Genomic DNA, 6,000 nt, shown 5'->3' on the forward strand with positions numbered 1-6,000 from the left:
CTCCGTTCCAGAAAGAATTGTAATATAACATTAATGTAGATTAAGAAGAAACGCTGAAAAAAAAAGAGCGGTTAGCCTAAATAAAGAAAGGAAAAAAGAAGATGTAATTTGATGTTTTGAAAAATCTGATCCGAAAACTGTATGAAAAACATTTCATAGTATACACATCGAGCGCGGCGATGCCTCTGCCGTCTGGCAGAGTACGATTGTGTACTCATCATTGTGTACGATTTTGTGTATGGTTAAGTGGCACACCACAAAAAGTGTTTTTATTTTCTTTTTTGTTCAACAATTAAAATGTATTGCTATACTTCTAGATGTTCCAATACAATAAAGGATAATAAACATAAAGCACAGGGTACAAAATTTTATTATTTTCTATGCGCTAGTTATTATAAACACATAAGCTATATTACAATTAAAAACTATGACCACTATGAAAAAAATACGGTAGAGTATGACTACATTTGTGCTTTAGCACTATAGTAAGAACAAGATAAAAATCTAAATTTCTACATAATTATATTAACAAGAAATTAATAAAACTTTTGTTCGTTATTAGTAATTTCGTTATTTTAGAATATATTATGAAAAATGTTGTTGATATTACAATATCAGATGATAGGAATACAAAAATAAAAAACAACTTACCTTTTCAAAACAACAATCAATCATTTCATTTTATCACGAAAAATTTAAAAATTGCAATGTAATTGAACCCATTTTGTGAGCTATAGTTACATTGATACTTATGTGGCAATTAGCTGTAAAGTCATTAGTCTTTCTCACCGTATCGTATTTTCATGATATTTTTTGTAGGCAAGCGGTTTAGTTTGTGTAATATAATATCCCCAATTCGTCTCATAATATTTAGTTTTCAAAACAGGTGTTACGCTAATTCGGTCACATTTTTTAAATAACTTTGCAGTACATTTGAAAATAAGTCGACAGTTTTCCTTGAAGTCTTTACTTGTATATTACTCCTTGTTAAATTAATCAGTTTATTAGGTAAGCCTAGTTCTGCCATGGTATTTCATAGTTTTATTCTTATGGTTATATCAGTGCTTGTTTAAAATCTATAAATGACTAGTTTAATGTTTTTTTTTGTATTCCCAACATTTCTCATTAACTGCCTAATAGTGAATAATTGATCAACGATTTATTAGTTTTTCTAATTCCACACTAATAGTCTCCTATTTGATAGTTCACCTATTCACTCAATCGTTCCAGGTGTATCAGAAAAAATACTGTATATCCTAATAATTAATATAGCTTATATATAGCTTATATCGCTATAGTTTGTGCAGTACATTTTATTACCCCTTTTGTGTATGGTATGCTTTTCAGCAAGTTGGTACTTGCTCTTACTTCTAAATTGACAGATCAGCTGTTTAACTGCCAGTACTGAACTTTCTTCCTTATTTTGCAAATATATATAAAAATTAATAAAACTCTGACATACCGTTGATTAAAATATTGGATACCCTATACTATTCAATCAACGGAAATACTAAGATCACACGGAGAGAATATTATGGGTTATTTCTGGTTTCGTCACAATTTACACTGAAATTACTAACAAGAGAGTGCTCTTACTTCTACGTTCAAATTGATATATAGAAATAACAGATGCTAGTCATATACCATCAGTACTAATAAAATGTAAACTATCAAATTAATGTCAATTTCATTTAATCAAACGTACTAACCTTAAAAATGGCCATTTAAGGAAACCCGCCTCAAAAACATTGACAATAAATTAAAAATAGTTTAAGCGTTATAAAAGTAACAGAGCAGCAAAGCTCACAGCATGAGAATAGTGCCTTGTACTTTTACATAGCAATTTGTTCTCACAATTTTATAGTTTTTCGAAAAATGAACTCCGATTAAAAGATTAAAACGTCAAATAAAATGTAAAAACCTAAATGTCATATTTTTAAATATAAAATCTTCAATTTAGAAATTGAACATTCTTAATAAATGTATAATCTAATATTTAAGCCTGTTTATGTTTTACAGACTTGGAAAACACTGAACAGACAAATATTTATTCTTTTATATACTAGGTTCTAAAAAAAGTGTACTCAAAACGAATAAATATTATCTACCAAGTGTTTTATTCCAGTTTCATATGAAAGCACTAGATCTTAGATATTATAAATTTCGTCATAGGTGCTAATTTGAAATGAAAACCAAATGATAGAGCATATAGTGAAATATAAATATCTTAGCCCTCTATTGCCCGACTTTTTTTGTAAACTTAAGAGAAAATGTTTTAATTTGTATATGTGCTCAAATATCCATCCATTTACAACTAGTATTTTTTTTAGATTTTTTAAATTTTGTTTGGGGAGAGTTTTGGGAGTATTGCCCTCAGGCAACTGTGGGCAGCAAAAACTAACGAATTAAGTTATATACTTATTTATTATGCCAATCAAAAAAACAAATATTTGTAGTTGTAAAAGATAAAGCAACTTTACATTTATCGCACATTACTTTAGAAGTATTACAGCATCCTGGTTTTTTGCATCTTCCCTTTTTTGAAAATGAGGGCCAGTCGAAGGTTTGGTCAAGCCTAACTTCCTTCGGTGGTACAATAGCAGTAGGTCCTCTCTTCCGTTTTTTTACAATTTCGTTCTCGATTTCACTGAGCCTGGGACGTCCTTTGTTTTTGATCGGGTCAGTTCTTGCTAACAGTACGCTACATAAGTGGGACTTAAACTGTAACAAAGGCAACTGATTTTTCTTTCAAAGTAATCGCAATCACGACGATACAACAACCAGCTGTTAACAACAGCTAAATCCAGAAGGTGAAAAAATATTTTTAGATACCACTTTTTAGATTTTATGTCTGTTCGGTAAAGAGCAATTAGTAAATCTATAAGATCGACACCTCTCATAAATTTATTATAAAATTGCACTGAATTTGGACAGCATACAATAATTCTTGATTTTTGTTTCTTATCCCACCTCTTGACTAACGAAGTAGGCTCAGAACCAACAAATGTACTAAACAAATGAACCGGTTTATTATCGTACCACTTTAATGCTGTTAGTCTTATGCCATCTGCTGTAGCGTGCTTTTCTTCTACAGTACCTCTACCCTGTTTCTTCATATTCTTGTCATCAGAAAAATGGCAATTAGGCAGTCTGTTTGGACGAACAGTTCCCAAACATTGCAGTCCACGTTTTTCCATTTCATTCTGCAACTGAATGCTATTAAACCAGTTGTCAAAATATACTTTATAGTATTTGCTGGTTCGACTATCTCACACAATCTTATTACTACATTACCGCTGGTGTCTACATTAGGTAAATGAAGAGAATGTTCAACAGTTCCTGTATATAATTCCCAGTTATAAACAGTACCATTGCTATCACGCTAAACAAATGCCTTGTATCCCCATTTTTTGGGTTTATTCTTCATATATTGTTTTAAAGAATGTGCCCCTTTGAATGGCATCATTTGTTCATCAATACACAATTTTTCACTCATTGGAATACTCTGAAAATTTTGAAATGGACCGTTGATGAATGATCTAATTTTGTATAACTTATCATTATTGTTGAGCATATTTTCGTTATTATTGAAATGAATTTTAGTTTCTATTTCTTCCCAGCGATTCCTAGATATAGTGTCAACTATTTGAGCTGGTCTAAATTTGCTTCGTACAAATCATCTTCATTTTCCATTTTATTTGATCCTGGATGGATTGATATCTGAGTACCTATGGAAAATTCATTATCACTCTCTTATTATCACTGTCAAAGTCAGAGTCTTTGGATTCCTCGGATATTTACTGCTTTTCCCGTAGAACGTTTTTGTATCCATCCTAAAAAAATAATTTAAAATAATATGGTCCAGTGTGGATTCAAAGTAAGATACCTGTTTTTTATCACAGTACTGAAAAAACACAATAAAATAAACAAATTTCAACGGTAATCAATATATAAATGCTGATATAACGCCTCGGTATATATTTTTATATAAATTGTACACAATTTATAACAATAAATCACTATCGAAAATACAAACTAATAAGGCAGCCATGTCCATTTGACATACTGTTAAACATTTCCATATAGGTTTCGTCATAGGTTCATAGAGTGTATTAAAATGTATAACCAAATGTTGCCTGAAATTAACAGAGGGCATCTTAGAGTCGGAAATTGTTTTAAAAAAGTTTTCTGTATCAAAAACTCCTTTGTTGCCTTGAGTACACACGGGGCTATAGAGGGTTAAAATAGCTGTATCGCGCGAGGATAAGGTTATTGATGAGGAAAAAAAGACCTATCACTGAGGAAGTGAGATAGTAATTGGCAAACGCAAAGAGCACTTTAATTACATTAAATGAAATATGCATTACAATCTATCATGATATACATATCTTGATACACATGAAACAAGACAATTAATAAACACGTTAAGAGAATCTTAAGAAATAACCAAAATTTAACTTTTAATACGCAGAAGAAATACTAATATACAGAAGATACACAAATTAAAAAACGTTATCCACTTATTGTACGCAAGAGAGATACCTCTAGGAAAAATCAAAACGATCGAGAATATATACCAAAACAACACAATCAAAGTAAAAGTAGAAGAAGAACTAACCGACCCTATTGAAGCTGACAATGGGTTGGGACAGGAATATTCCCTGAGTCCCCTATTATTCAACCTGATTATGGATGAAATAATAAAAAAGTAAGAACTAAAAAAGGATACCAAATGGAAGAAAAACAAATAATATATAATATAATATTAATCTGCTGTGCAGACGACGCAATACTACTCTTTCAAAGTGAAGATGATTTACAACGTACGCTGCTCCAATCTCATACAACTGCCAGAAAATTTAACATGTTAATTTCCCCAAAAGAGACAAAATGCATGGTTACTACCGCAAATTTACTAAGATGTTAATTGGAGCTAAAAGGTCAGATAATAGAACAAGGGTTGGAGCTTAAATATCTAGGCATCACATTATCTAGCTAGGGAAAGCTCGAAACTGAAGTGAAAGATCCAGTGAATAGAGCAAACAGAGCCACAGGCTGCCTAAATGAAACATTATGAAGAAATAAAAATATCGGAAAAGAAACGAAAGGCATAATTTACAAAACAGTCATCAGACCAATAATGACATACGCGGCAGAAACAAGACCTGATACAGAGAGGACAAAAAGGACGTGAAACAGCAGAGATGAAAACACTTAGAAAAATTGATGGTAAGACACTATGGGACAGAGCTAGAAGTACAGATATACGACGTAGATGCAAGGTGAAGAACATCAAGAACTATTTAAGAAATAGAAGAGTAGAACGGAACGATCATACAAGCCGAATGACAACAAATAAAACAATAAAGACGGCAAGAGACGGTTAACCCATAGGAAGACGATCAGTAGGAAGACCACGAAAACGATGGAAAGGCAACTTACTGGAAGCACAATGAAAAACAGACAGAGTTATGTCTATATAAAAAGAAAAACAAGAATAAGAAGAGGATGCACAGGATAAACATTAAAATAGCTGCAAGAAAGATAAAATAAATCAGTCATATTAATGTAGAACAGCAGAGGACAGAGTGTTTAGAGAAAATAATGAATGTCATATTAATGTAGAATAGCAGAGGACAGAGTATTTGTCATAGCTTTGGACAAGTGCCCAATTGAAAAAAGAACACAGGTCGTTCAAAAAAGACGGAACTCTAGAAAGAAAACAGAATAGATTTAAAAAAATAAAAGCATAAACATGTCTTTTCCTACTTTTTTAATATTGAAGATACGTAAATAGAACATTGAATTAAAATGTAAACTTTGACATCTGTGATAAACCCATCATCTGAACAGTGGCGCCAACAAACTTATTTATTTTCCACAAAGAGGCTCTTTAGAACCTAAAATTATTACTATACAAATCTGATTCGACATATCGTCAAAAAGTAATACACGGCATGTAAAATTTAAATTTTTAATAAAAAGATTAAGCATTACTTA

Source organism: Diabrotica undecimpunctata, chromosome 9, assembly GCF_040954645.1.
Source record: "Diabrotica undecimpunctata isolate CICGRU chromosome 9, icDiaUnde3, whole genome shotgun sequence".
In the NCBI taxonomy this organism is placed as follows: domain Eukaryota; kingdom Metazoa; phylum Arthropoda; class Insecta; order Coleoptera; family Chrysomelidae; genus Diabrotica; species Diabrotica undecimpunctata.